Here is a 16,322-nt window from a genome sequence, read left to right as displayed (position 1 = left end):
TAGTATCTGGGTGCTCTACCTTCACCTGTTTTATTTCTGATGAATTGTCTAGAGCAACAGGATTGGATTTTGAGTTTGTCAGGTGATATACTACTGTCGATGTACCAGTCAGATATTGTCGGGATCTGATAGTAAAGAGTGCCTCTTGTGGACATACGTCTGGTTGGGCCTAGATACTTATCAAGGTAAAATCTGGAGAATATATAGGGTCCTCATTATCATCCCCAAAGTGAGCCACTGGGCTTTTCCCTTTACCCAATAACTGGGTTAGCTGGCTCATATTTTTTTGGAATTCTAGCATCTGATTCCTCATTTCTTGTTGAAATTCAGTCAATTGCTTTTGCATCTGTATTTGCATTTGCTTTATTCTCTCCAATCTTTGGTCCATGCCTCCTGACTTTGCTCAGGTACTATAACGGTGTTCGATTGATTGGTTGGTTTCCAGATTAACTGAGGAATGATGTAAATTAATTAGAATATTTTAATGTTTTTAAATGCATATGAAGTAATGCAATGCATGAATGCAAAAAGACGTCAATTTTGATTCAATTCCATATAAGAAAACCTTACTAGAAAGCAAATTTCTTTACATAAAGCGAATTACAAATAAGACTTTGCCCTAGTACCCAAAACTCTGATCTTTCTAAGTAACAAAACTAATTCTTGCCCCCGATCCGATTCTAATTCATACTTCATACTCAGCATGTCAGCTTGTACTGCTAAAATCTGTACGTAATCAGCCACTTCTCGAATCTAGACCACAGCTTCCTTCATAAGATGATCTCTACTCCTAACTTGACTCTGAAAGTGGTGGAGCAGTTCATTATTACTACTTTCGTTTGCGTTCAAGTGCTTGATCTGGATCTCACAATTTTGCAGCACCGTTTCTAGCTCTTCCAAGGAATGCACTTGTTGTCCCTCTTTTGCTTAACTCGTGCAGCGACCCACTACTCACTCATCCCTATTATACCTATCAGCTTCTTTGAAAAGGTTAGCATATTTACCGCTCTCGAGTAAACTCTATCCACTTGAAACTTTGAACATCGGAGTAAAGCTACATATTTTTCTATCGTAGGTACCAAATCGACATTCCCAAACGTGAAGCAACTGTAAGCAGGATTCCAAAACTGGGCGAGGGCTCGAAACAAATGTTTGTCTACCTTCACATCAAGCAAATAAGGCAAGTCCCCGTAATTGTCGTAAAATAATTGCCTAGCCTCATTATTCCATTGATTCCAAATTTCTTTCAACTCCTGCAAATTGTTTTGAGTTACACTGATGCGAGTAAAATCCCATAATTCCGATACATACCCATCGGCCAGGCTATCACCCTTTTCTTGCTGCGTTGTTTCAGACCAAGTTCGGACAGCCGCATTGTCCTCCACTTTATCAAGAAACCCTTTTTCCATGTCAAGCTTTCTATCTAGCAACCGAATCTGAACTGACGCCTTTTATGATGAAATGAAATGCCATGTCATGCAAACAAAATAAAACACAAAAGGTCAGTGTCATATAATAATATAAAATATAATCAAGAAATAGTAAAACACCTAATCGGATGTCTACTAGGGTTCAGTATAGTTCTACCTAGGGTGGATTCCTAAGGTTCATTATATGAAGTTTGACTTCTAGGGTAAAGGTACCCGAACCAGCAGATTCCTCCATCCTCACCCATTATAGGCTCATACGGATCGAGTTCGGTTCAGGGGAATACATTTCCCTATAGCTACACGGAGATGAAAATCTCACAAAGACATAGGTACGGATGTATCCCGGAAGTAGTCCACTACCCTACATGGAGGTGAAAACCTCACGAAGGCATAGCTTTTCACTCCCACTTAAAAGGGTAAAAGTGTTCAACTCATGAAATGTATAATGCAAACAATATTTAAGGAATAAGATAATGAATGCGAAAGGATGTTATGATTTTTAAAAAAAAACATTTTTCTCTACCGTAAGACAAAAATTAATCAACTTTGTGGCTCGACTCTCTTCTTTTTTTAAAAAAATTTCCCCAGTGGAGTCGCCAAGCTGTTGAAACCATCTTTTTGAAAAATAAAATTTTAGGTTGTCAACTCTAAAAAAATGAAAATTTGGGAGTCGCCACCAATCTTTTATTGAGGTGTGATTGGGTCACTTAAAAAATGGCTTTGGTCTACGAGTTTTAGAAAAACGGATCCGGGAGTCAGTTACGTACGAGGAAGGATTAGCACCCTCGTAACGCCCAAAATTGGTACCTAGTTAATTAATTAGTGTCTTAAGGTCGAGAATTTGGAAAAAAACGTAATCCTTAGCAAAACTTAAAAGGTTACGTATTAAGACCCTTATTATTTCAGAGAAAGAAGATACCACACCCAATGCGTTAGGGCACAGCATTCTAATTTTCCCCAAAATGAATTGGGCCAAAATATTTGTACAATAAAACTTTAAAAGAACATCCACTTATTCAAGATTTAAGAAATCACACCCAATACGTTAGGGCACGATTCCTCTAGAATCCCAAACTCGGAATATTTCCTTTACTTTAAAAGAACATCCACTTATCCAAGATTTAAGAAATCACACCCAATACGTTAGGGCACCATTCCTTTAAAATCCCAAACTCGGAATATTTCCTTTATTATTTTTTAAAAAAATCTTCATTTCGAGAAATCAATGCGTCACATCCAATACGTTAGGACACAACGTGTTGAATTCCCAATAATGAGTTTTTATTTTTTGATTGAAGAGAAATGCTTGATTGTCGGATTTAACGAAGAAAATCGGAACCCAATACGTTAGGGCTCAATTCCCTTGAAAATCCTAAATACAAACATTATCTCAATTTTAAAAAATTTTCTATCTTTAAATTTGAGTAAAAAATGATGTAATGTGATTTTATACATACAAATGCTATAATAATAACAACAACAATAATAAATACATTAATGACATAAAAATAATGTAAACAAATGAATAAACGAAATAAAAAACAGAATCCATGACATGCAAAATATTAAATGTAAATACAATTATACAACGATTGGGAAAGCAAACAAAATAAATAAAGATCGAAGACATATAATATACACATGAAAATTATGAAGATTAAATATATATATATATAATTTACAAATAAAATTTTGGGTTATAGAATTTATATATAAATACAATACATAATATACTTATGCAAATAAAGAAAAAATATAATTATACGTACATATATAAAATAATAAAAAATAGGTATATTTTAAAAAGAAAAAGTGAGTATTTAATCATTTAAAAAACGTAAATATATACATATAAATATGAAAATATTCTTTAAAAAATATAGGAAAATATTCGTTAAAAAATATACATGTACATATAAAAGGAATATACATAGATAAAAAAATTAAATAATGAGTACATTATCAAAATTAATTTAAAAAATAAATATACGTATATATACATATATATATAAATATGAGAAAAATATTAGCTGAAAAAATAAGTATGTTCATAAAATATACATATATAGATTTTAAAAAATGAAAATAAAAATAATAATTACACTATTAATTAAAAAATAAATAAAAGAACATAAAAAAACTAAATTGAATTGCAATTAAAAATGGGTAAATGCAAATAAATAAAAGTAAAGGACTAATTTGAACGCGCGAATTACATAGAGGGGCTGAAAGAGAAATTTTCCCTTCTCCTCTAAAACGGCGCCGTTGAAATGGATCAAATTGGAATTTAAAATAAATAAAAGGGTAAATTAAAAAAATAAAAAAACTTAATTACAAAAACATTAAAAGGCGAAGGGGCTAAATAAAAAATAAATAAATAAAATTTGGAGTGGTATCACGTTCTCCTTTTTTAAAATCGTAAATAAGTAAAAAATAATCGAACGAAAAAAATAGTAAGCCACCTTTAAAAAACTGCCAATCGTTCTCTTTTTTTATTCTTCCCTTTCCTCTTCTTTCTTTTCGCAATGAAGGGAGATGCCTCTATTTATAGCTGAGCCTCCCCAAATCCAACGGTACAAATCAGTTACATCAACGACTGAGATTAAAGGGTATCTACAAATTAAATCTCTAAGATTACAAAATCATATATTCTAAGATTGCATATCATATCTAAGATTATATATCATATCTAAGATTGCATATCATATCTAAGATTGCATATATCATATCTTGGATTGCATATCATATCTAAGATTGCATATCCTCAAAATTATGTTTCCATATGTGAGCCCGGGCTAAAATTGGGTATTACAAATATGTTATATCAAATCAATGCATAAATATATGTTAGAGAATAATATATTGAATTAACCCACCATGAGAATGCTTTTTGGATTATTATGTAATAGTCATTGCATTTCTCAGATTGGTAATGCTATGTATGATCCTTACACTTGGTATCTTTATTATCTTATCATCATAAGTCGTATGTTTTGACACAAAATGGTTGTACTACAAAGATTGATGTTAAGTATACTACAATCTGTGTAGTGGGATGTAAGTGATTGAATGAATGGTCATGCTCAAATGAGTTGATATGAGATATCAGTTGCTTTCTTGAGGTTTGTTTTTTTGCCTCCCTCTGGGAGCGGTCTTTCCTTATTTATAAGATTGATGTGACATACTAGGGAGGTAGTTAGGTGAATATGGAAAATTTGTTAACTGTAAGGAATGTTTTTTGATATTGTCTTTTGGGACAGATCTCTAATTGATATTGGGCAATCGATATTAGAAACAGGGCGAACCCAAATAATGTGTTACCCTCGGAGCTCGCATAACCTCTTGGTGCTACTGATGATTTGGGGTTGATTCTATTAGGAGAAAAGTAGGGAGTATAATTTTTTTTTGTATTCTTATTGTAAGTTGCGACCTCGCTTTGCGAGCTCTAATGTGATTACTAATGATGCTGATAGTAACCTTGTTACGGATATAGGCACTGCTTCTACCAGCTCATCGGAAGAGTTTAGTGACGAACTTAGGCACATCATGGACATCGACTCTCTTATGCAAGATCTGCGAGGAAGAAATGATTCTGCTACTCCACGAGAGGATAGTGATGCCGCTAAAAAGAAGCAGAAGTTGGTTGAAAGGTCTGAGTATAGAAGATTGATGATGAAATGAGACTAAGGGAAGCTTGCTGCTAAAAGGGAAGGATAATGCGACACTAGGACGAAAAGAAATCGGGCGCCCTCTTGTTCCCTCTGTCCCTGTGCAAAGTTCCTTGCAGGGGCAACTAGTTGCTAGGTCCATCTTCAGTTCAGTTCGCAGTGTGTAACGTATTGCTCATGGTGGTTCGTCAAAATTTAAGTCCTCTGCTGGCGAAGTGAAGACCTTTATTGTTTGGCGTGATCAGCTTAGGCTTCCTTTGGATGCAACTGCATCTCAGTACGTTGGTTTTTTAAGGCTAAAAAAAATTGCAGCTGAAATGTTAGTAAACGCAAGGGTGTTTGGAAAGCTTTCTTGATGCGTTGAAAATGCATTTCATCTCATTGGAGTCTCAATTCCGATGGAGCCTTTTGTTCCAAAAAAATTTAGCAACTTCAATTGCTTTTTGTTTTCTTCTTTTACCCATATGTTCTTGATTTGCATTCTTGAGCTTTTCGATGTCGGTTACCTTCTTCTCCCTTTCCCTTCCCTTCCCTTTCGCCTTCCCTTGGGTTGCAAATCGGTTTGGTCAAGGACTTCTTCCGATTCCTCTTTCATCCGTAAGGCTCCTTCTCCTTCTTCCGTTCTTCATTCCTTTTTCTTCTTCCGTTCTTCATCTTCTTTCTCAAAGATATTCATTTTGTTTCCTCTCTTTCTCAGGCAAATCTACCATGAATGCTTCCATTAGTACATCAAGAGATCACAAAGTCTTCTCAATTTCCCCCTTGAAATTAAATTTTCAATTTCAATTTTGATGAATTCTTAATTTGTGTAAAGAAGAAAAGGAAAAACTAATCGAAAATGTTTCCACAGTTCGGAGCGACGGCAGAGACGTTGAGCAAGGCGTCGACGATGGTGTTCCGGATCGGAATTGATGCTCACCCCTACGACAATTCGGATGATGTCAGCATTGCTTCGCTTTTAGATAGTAAATTCGATTAGGAGAAGTGTGAGGCTCTTAAGCGACTTCTCACTCTCATCGCTCAAGGCTTCGACGTCTCCAATTACTTCCCTCAGGTAATTTGTTTTTCATTTTTGATTTCTTTTTATTGAATGAACTCTGAAAAAATTACTTAAAATTTAATATTGAAGTGACCTGGATTTTGTAATTTCATTCAGAGCACCGTTTTGATCACGATAAGGTTTCGGAAAGTGTAAATAAATTTAAGTGTCTAAAAGTTTAAATATCATTGTTTAATAGGTGTAGTGAACTTATCAGGATAATTGAGAAAGAAAATTAAGCTATTGAGTGTTGTAGTTATAATTCATTGGATCTTTATTGATAGTTTGCACTCGATTAGTGAAGAAATGGTTGAATCGGGTCTAGGACTGTGGATAAAATACAAATAGTCGTTCATAATTGCATTCATGATATGAAATCGGGGTTTGGTAATGGATACTTTTAAATCTTATATTTGTTTGTTAATTGAGGTGTATATATGTTTTTCATCTCTCGGTTGCTTGAATTACGTGTTGTTAAAAACGTGGCATCTCAATCTTTGGAAGTAAATAAACTTGTTTATTTGTATCTCTTGCATTATCTTTGAATAGTATGTTTCGCAAACTTCTCTTACAATATTCTTTTTATTTTCCTATGGTTGCTTCCATATGTTAAGAAGCAATATTAGTAAATGAGAGAATTATTAGTATGAACAAAGAACATGCTTGCTTGAAATCTATCTCTAATTGCACCGGATAGAAACGGTATCAAGTTTAACTAGTTATTATATAAGAGTAGTTATTAGATCATGGTTTTAAGTACTTTTCAAGTTTATTTAATTACAATTCATTTTGAAGAACTGTTATTTTTCTTAATAAAAGCGATTGCTTGAGATGGTGGAAACTCATTAGTTTAAAATAATAGTGGCTCAAAGGAGAGGTGATGAGTGACTGGATTGTATTTCTTGTATTTAAGGTAGATTGAACTTATTGTTAATGTTTCGTGTTTAATTTTGTAGGCGTCCCAACGAAGCATTGTTGTCAATTAATTGTTTCGGAAGGATTTGGGGACCCTAATCCCTTGGTGAGAGCGTGGGCACTTCGCACCATGGTGGAATTGTCTTCATGTTATTGAACCTCTTGTTCGGTGGTCGTGGGCAAGTGTGCTAGAGATCCATCTGTCTATGTTAGAAAATGTGCAGCTAGTGCTCTTCCAAATGTACATGATTTGCGCCTAGAGGAACATACCTCGGCAATTGAAGAGGTTCACTTGATAAATTTATTTCTTCATGGTTATTTTTGCTTTCATGTTATCCACCATTTATTATGACCTTACTTTGCTACGACTCGATTTCCATAGTTAAGATCAGTTGAAAACTGCTTCCTTAAAAGGTTTGGTATTTTTGGACGGAAGGTTTTAGACTAGTTTGGCATGCAATATGCAAAGATAATATCTTTTCATCTTTTGTGCCTGCATTTTTCAGGATTTTTTTTGTACCTAAATAAACATTCATAGATTTGTGCTTCTTTACTTGGACGTTCAATTTTAGATGTCTTTAGTAGCATGACACCTTAGACATCTATCTCTTGTAATAATACATTTCGATAGGGTTAGATTTATGTTTGATGTTATAGCTGGTATGTCAGCTACATTTTGTTTGTAATTCTATCTAGGCTTTAGTCATGTATTAGTGGGAGCAGTTATACATTAGTTAGGTGCCATATTTCATTGTAACATAAATGCTTCTCAAGTCAATGAAAAAGATCTGAATTTTGGAAATCAAATTCAGTTTTCTTATTGTTCAAACTTCTTTGCATTCGTTTTTCTTTTTCTCCTTAGTTTTCTGCTAAAAAAACCAACACATGTAATCCGGACTACTTATGTATATGGCATATTGCTTATTCAAGTAATGAAGTTAATCTTTACATCATCCGGGTTACTTGCTTCTGTTTTCTTCCTCTGCTGTCAAAACACCAACAGATGTGATTTTTAACTCTTCCCTTTAGCATTGATGACCAGTTCAAGGCTCGACATTGCACGTTCTACATGGTGGCCATAGGCTATTTCAGTTACTAGCCGACGGTTGATTTTAGTTTTAAAGTTATTTGGTGCTAGCAATGTCTTGCATTGAGTTACTAATGACAAACATTTGAAATAACATGCATTAAGACCCTTATTCTAGTGTTACTTTATTATTTTATCTTTCAATAATGTTTTATTTTTCTAAAGGCTCAATAATTTCAATAATCTTTCAATAATGAATTGAGCCTCTATAATTAAATATATGATTAATTTTGAAATATTAAATAAAATAAATTTTGAATTTTCTCTAGTTTTAATTCATTTTAATTATTTATTATTAAAATAAATATAATTGTAATAATTTTTAATCATTTATTAATTTTGTAATTGTTAAATAATTTTAAAACTTCTATTATATATCATTTTTAATCAAATGCCCTTAAAAGTCATTTTCTATTTTTACCTCACCGCTACAGCTGCGTTTGAATCCAAACACACACTCCACCGCTGTTTCTAATCTCACTGCTACAGTATCCAATCTCACCGCTACAGTAACTAATCTCACCGCCACCGCTGTTTTTAATCTCACCGGAGCTAAACACACCGCCCATCCAAACTAAGCCTTAATGTGGAAAGTTACCCTTTTTCTCCTAATGAAGTAATGAGGAAGTGGAAAGAATGTATTCCTCAATAGATAGGGAAGATCATTTGTAATCACGTTAGAGCTCACAGAAACTTCCTGATCACTGATAGATAGAGAAGACCATTTGCGAGGTCGCAACTTATAATAAGAATACAAAAAAAGAAAAGAAAAAGGAGACTCATTTTCTCCTAACAGAATCAACCCCAAATCATTAATAGCACCATGGGGCCATGTGAGCTTCGAGGGTAACACATTATCTGGGTTTGCCCCGTTTCTAACATCAATTGCCTGCTATCCACCGTCAAGACGCGACCCCTACACAACCTTTCGTATTGAGCAACTGCAAGACTACGGTCAAAAGGTTGATGTTGTACACAAATATCAATACTTGGAAGAGACCATTTTATGGGGAAATCCAAATTATCCCCCAGATTTCTTTTTTACCCTTATATGCTTACAATGGTTAATCCTCAGGTTTGACGATCGGTTGCTAATAATCGATGCACATCCCTCCTGAGAGCAAAAATACAACATTCCCATTGAATTTCCCCTATTGGAATTTTTTTTTTGATGAATAAACACAAACTAACTATATTAAGCTATCATAATCAAAAAATTTGTTGTTTTATCAACCCCAAGAACAGTTACGAGCTCCTTTGGGATGTCGTCAAACACCTGCAAAAACACATAATAGGGGAGGCTCATCCCGTAGACAACAATCATGAAAATAAACAGCCAATATCCACTAAGAGAAGCCGACGAGCTGTCTCAGTGTGATTCCATACTCTTGAAGAACTGTGCAAAAGAAAGGATGAAGATGAAAACCCGCCTCTAACAGATGTAAAGGCAATAAGAAACCCTCTTCAATATCAATTAACATTTTCTCCCCTTCAACAACCTGCCTTTAACAGATGTAAAGGTAATAAGGAAGGAAAGATCATTTTTTGCCATCAATGTTTTTTGTTCAGACCAATTAAGGAGTACTGTTGTACCTTTTTTTCAATCCAGTTTCTTTCCTCGCACATAAATCCATGGATTGGGATCATTAAAATATTCTTTTAACTATGCCACGGGGTGTATTGATGTTTCAACACACCCATTACAAGCTCAAAAATTCAATTCAAGGGATACAGTTCTTTATATTTGAATGGAGGGTTACTTATGAAGGCTTAGCATTTTTACTTGCACTTCAGTATAGAGCTAATGTTATGCAAATGCATTGTGTATGAGGAGAAATTTATAGAACTTTTAATAAACCAATAAAATGAGAAAAAACTTCTTTTATTAATCCTTCTTTTAAAAAAAATGCTGAAATAAAAGAAAATAAAAATGATTGGTTAGAAAATACAAATGAATACATGAGGAAAGAAAGTAATTAAAAGAAAATAAAATTTTATTTATATTTAAAATGAAAGGATTATAAACAAATATCAATTGAATAAATAATTCAAAATTTTTACATGTATTCAACATATGTTTTAACTCAAATAAATAGGTTCGAGATTTTTGTTAAGGTTATTTCAGCCTTCTTAATTATCTAATCTTACAAGTCAAATTCATTTTCTAAAAAATGAGTTGAGCTTCGAGATTTCAGTCGAGGTTGTTTCAACATTTTCAATTTATTTGATTTTAAAACTTGAATCTCTTTTTTTTAAAAAAAATATAAGAGAGCTTCGAGATTTCTGTCGAGGCCATTTCAACATTTTTAATTATTTAATTTTAGAACTCGAATCTCTTTTTTGAAAAAATATAAGAAAGTTTTCCATCAATCATGTTTGCAGTTTTCCCATCAAGCAAATCATATTTGAAATGTGAACTAAATCTTATTTGGAATGTGCAATGTTAATAATTCAAAATGACTTGAATAAGTAATTTAAAATGCCACGAACTCAAGATGACCTAACTTGAAAAACGTAAATTTAAAATGACCAAAACCCGAACTTGAAATTGATTTGATTTAATTTAATTGAACTGTAACACCCCTAACCCATATCCGTCGATAAATTAGGGTTACGAGGCATTACCGGACAAAACACAACTCAATACAGACGTTCAGTAGAATTCAAGAATTTAACATTTATATGCAAATCGTTTGAATATAGGTTTAAATCGACTATTTCCAAATCAAAATATAAACATTTATATATATATATATATAACTTTAAATATATTAAGCTTAGTCAAATTTTAAGTAAGTATAATTATAAATTCTACTTTAACCTTTTAAAACAAAACATAACATTTCAATCCAGTTAAACCATAAGAAAATAAGCTATTTTCTTATGGCTATTAATTATATATACAGTACATCACAGTACGACTTCCAAAACATTATCTAGCCTATACATGCCATAAGTTAAAATTAAAACATTTCAATATCGAGACAGTAGATAGAGTGATGATCTTTGCTGACGATCCCCGAGTCTGCAGCTTGGTTTTTATCTATAAAACAAATGGACGAAAACAAACAAAGTAAGCTTTTATAGCTTAGTAAGTCTATAGCATATCTAAAATACATATAAAAGAATCATATAATTCCTTAAGTAAATTTATTGAGATCACAAATATCAAATATAATTACTATTCAAACATTGCTATCTTAAGTCATTTTGTTTATATCTAAAAGAATGTATATTTAACTAATACATATAAACGAACATATGTATATACATTATATGCATATAATCAAGTTACAAACATAATCATTAACTGCATATCTTGATTGCTAGTGTACTTATCGTTTGCACTTCATCGAATGCATTTAGATATATGATTTTTCAAATACATATGCCAAAAGCATATATTTATACTTATTAACTACAAGTACCGAATGCACATATATACTTATAATCCACATATGTGAATGCATACACATATATATATATATCCAACAATTTTATGACAACCAATATATGTACATGCTTACTAATCACAAAGATCCGAACTTTTATATGCTCATCAAATACATTGAAACAAATGTTCATATATTTATCCATTACATATAACCAAAATCATATATATATATATATATATATATATATATATATATATATACCCAATGCATATAATCACTTAATTTAAATAAATTCATTGGCACTTAGCCTGCTAGGCTTATAACCTGATTCAGTTCACCGGCACTTAGCCTGCTAGGCTTATAACCTGATTCAGTTCACCGGCACTTAGCCTGCTAGGCTTATAACCCGATTCAGTTCACCGGCACTTAGCCTGCTAGGCTTATAGCCTGATAATCTTAGATACAAAGATGATCTTTCGTATAATTCTTTATATTTACATAAGTCTTACTCAATAACCGTATCTTCGTAAGAATTAAATTATATTCAATTCTTCATAGCAAACAAACATTCGAACCACATATGTATAATTTACAGCATTAAAATTCAGTTCAAAGAATTTGTAACTTATATTCGAACCACATATGTATGTAAAATTCATACATTAAATTCAGCTCAAGAACTTTGTAACCTATATTTGAACCACATATATATATATATAAAATTCATACATTAAATTCAGCTCAAGAACTTTAAATATATATATTCGAACCATATGTGCATATATATATATAATTCATAATATTAAGTTCACTCAAAGAACTTGTATCATACATTCATACTTTATATATATGATTCATAACTTTAAATTCAACTCAAGAAATTAAATCTTACATTCGAACTACATATCCATGTAAATTCTACTATTAGTTTCATATCATTGAACTTAAAGCATACTTTAGCTAATATACATGTAATTTATACCATTAATATCAACCTCCCAAAATCAATTTCTATGTTCGGCTATCACATAGAAAAATCATCAAGTTTTATTCAATTTATATACTTTTAGTTCCAGCTTACTAAATGTATGATAGATATATTTATATAAATTCCAATTTAATAAGATTTAAATTGCTATTAGACTTACCTCGGACAGTGAAAAATTGAAATCGAATAATTAGTTGACGATTTTGGTTTTTCCCCGATCTAGCTCCGATTTCTTTGGTTCTTTATCTAAACATATTCAAAATGAGCTAGTTTAAATATTATTAACTTCAATTTAATCCAAAAACACATAAATGGGAAAATTACAAATTTGCCCCTAACATTTTACATTTTTCACAATTTAGTCCAAATTACACAAAACACAAAACATTCAAATTTTGACTATACTATGGTTAGGCCGAATCTTCATTATACTCATACAAGTCCATGCATTTCATTTATTTAATATTTTAGTCCCTCAAAAATTTATTTTCACAATTTAGCCCTAAATACTCAAATTCATCAAAAACCCCAAGACAAAACATGTTAATCTAACACATATATTTTATATTTCATCAACTAACATCATAAAACTCAAACATCCATCAATGGCACATTTCAAAATCATCATCAATTCACAAAATTGAAACATGGGTTTTGAAGAACACAAAACAACGATATCAAAAACGTAAAAATTATCAAAACCGAACAAAGAACTAACCTTAATCAAAATTCAAAATGGCCAAATGTAGCTAGGTTCTTCTTTCTTTTTCTTTTGTTTAGTTTCGACCATAAAGATGAAGAAAAATGAAATGATAATGACTTAAATATTTTTTTAACATAATAATATAATATACATTTTTATAATCTTTATAATTAATATTAATAATATAAAAACTATATACTATCACCTAATGCCGTCCACTGGCATTTAAATGGACTAATTGTCACATGAAACCTCCATATTAAAAGAACATCCACTATTCAGCCCTTTTAAAAATAACCACAATTTTTTTATTTTACGAGATTTAATCGTTTTATTTAGTCGGACACTCAAACGACGAAATTAAATCATGAAATTTTCGCACAAGTAAATTCACACATAAAAATTACAGAAAATAATATTAAAATATTTTTAGGACTCGGATTTGTGGTCTCGAAACTACTATGCCGATCAGGGTTAAAAACCGGGTTATTTCACGAACTGTGTAAATAACTATATATTTACATCAGATTTTTGTGCCACGCTATATATTTACATCAGATTTTTGTGCCACGCAGGGGCTGTTTTTGATGTCATGTCTGTTGCATGTTTCACTATCAGCACTGAAGAGTGGGTAAGTTCCTTGCTTAGACCAGGGATAAAATTAAAGAAAAAAAAGGATATATTTTCGAGTACATGTAATGACTCATTTTTGCCCGGGCCTAAGACCCAAAATACATCCAAAAAAATAAAAATAAAAATAAAATACAGCTCAATAACCCAATATGGCCCAAATTCCCAAAACTCTAATGGCCCCAAAACTAAAACATTTCAGAAAACCCTAGCACCCCCAAGCCATGTGCGCCGCTGCCCCCTCTCGTACCACCCGAGGTACCTCGTCCCGAGGTCTAACCCTCTCCCCTGGCCACCTTGCACCAAAATGGCAAGGGTTATCCCTTCAACGTCTGTTGACCTAGCCTGCAAGGAAGACAGAAACAAAAGCAACAAGAATAGAGGCAGAAAAAATAATAGAAATAGACACAAACAACATGTAAATCGGCTATAAAGGCCGCATTAACCATGTAGAAAAAAAAGATGGAATACAAAAAGGAATTTCAGTCCAAAGGTTGATCTTTTAGTTTTTTTCTTTATTTCTAATCCTTTTTTTCATTTATTTACATGTTGTTACATACTGATAAAATAAAAAAGAAATAACTTACCTATATTCGGATCTTCAACGCCGTAGCAGGCCGAGGAAATCGCCTTCGATGATAGGTGGTCGGAAACCAAAGGGTTTCTTGAGCTTTTGGGGCATTTTTGTTAATGTGTCGGGGTTGTTGAACTCAGATTTGGGTTTACGGGGTTTGAAAGGATTAAACTGGAGATTTTCCCCTTTTTCGGCCACCGCATATGGCGGCGCCGTCGTCGGCGACTGGCGGTCGACACAATGGCCGGTGACCGAAAGTTGACCGGACCCTTGGCCGGTTTCTGGAGTGAGGGAGAGTGTTGAGAGAGTTTTTTTTCTTTTTTTTCTTTTGAATGAAAAAAATGAAAATTTTGGGAAGATTTTTTTGGGTTTTATAATAGAGTGAAACGACGCTGTTTCACTATAGCCTTTTAAACACCAAAACGGCGCCGTTTAAGGCCAACCCACGTGCGACCCGACCTGCTCCAGGGGGATCCGCGTGTTTTCTATGAGAAGGGGTAAATTGCGCTTTTAGCCTCCGTCTTTTAATCTTTTCGCAATCAGTTTTTTTTATATTTTTAAATTTACCCCTTTTGTTTACTTTCGATTTCAATATAGCCCCTTGTGAAATGACGCCGTTTTGGGGAGAAGGTAAAATTACCTCTTCAGTCTCCCATGTTATTCGCGCGTTCAACGTAATCCCTCCCCTTTGGTTTTATTTGCGATTCAACCCCGAATTTCAATCTTTTATTCGATTTAGTCCTTTTCTTTGTCATTTTGGTTGTTTTCTCATTGAAATTAATTAATCTAATACTATTATTATTAATTATTATTGTTATTGTTTATTCATTACTACCTTTTTAATCTTAATTTTGTTATATACATTAAATATATATACGTTTCTACATTATATATACATATATATTTTGCGAATATATATATACGTACATTTTAAAGTTATAAATATATTTTATATTTCATTTTTCGTACATACATACATCTATATCCATATGTATATACATATTTATACACACTTCTATTTCATAATTTCAAAATATATATACGTATATCCATACATATTTTTATACACATATATATATACATATTCTATCTATTTTAAAATCTATATTTTCTTATATATATTTCCTATATTTATAATTCATATATACATATATTTTCAATATATTTTACAATGTATACACACACACATATATATATATACCTATATACGCTTTTTAATTTTTCTAAATACATATATATATACATACTTTTGACATTTTTTAATATATATAAATTATCATTATTTACTTATATATATATATATTTAAACTTTGATGTGTACTAACATATATATCTTCTTACATTCTTTACAATTTTTTCATTTTCTTTATTTATGTACGTTTTCATCATTATTTTAAAAAATGTGTTTTAATTTCACTTGCTTATATACTTGTTATTTTGCAAGATATTAATTTGTCCTTTTATTTTACTTTGTTGCTATTATCTATAGTCACATTATTGTATTCATTAACATTTTGTTATGCATATTAATATCCTTAAAAAAATTTCAAAGTAAGGCAATGTTTTGCGTTTGGAAATTCAAGAAAACGTGCCCTAATGTGCTGGGTTTCGATTTTTCTCGTTCGACCAAATTGTCAAATATCCTTTTAAAAATTTTAAAATAAGGCAATATTTTGCGTTTGGAAATTTGAGAAAACATGCCCTAATGTGCTGGGTTTCGATTTTTCTCGTTCAACTAAATAGCCGAATATCCTTTTAAAAATTTCAAAATAAGGCAATGTTTTGCATTTGAAAATTCGAGAAAACGTACCCTAATGTGCTGAGTTTTGATTTCTCGTTGGACCAAATAGCCAAATATCCTCTTATATCTTAATCCAAGTCATTCGAGTTTTT

This window comes from Gossypium raimondii, chromosome 2 (genome assembly GCF_025698545.1).
Source record: "Gossypium raimondii isolate GPD5lz chromosome 2, ASM2569854v1, whole genome shotgun sequence".
Taxonomy (NCBI): Eukaryota; Viridiplantae; Streptophyta; class Magnoliopsida; order Malvales; family Malvaceae; genus Gossypium; species Gossypium raimondii.
This window is presented reverse-complemented; position numbering follows the sequence as displayed.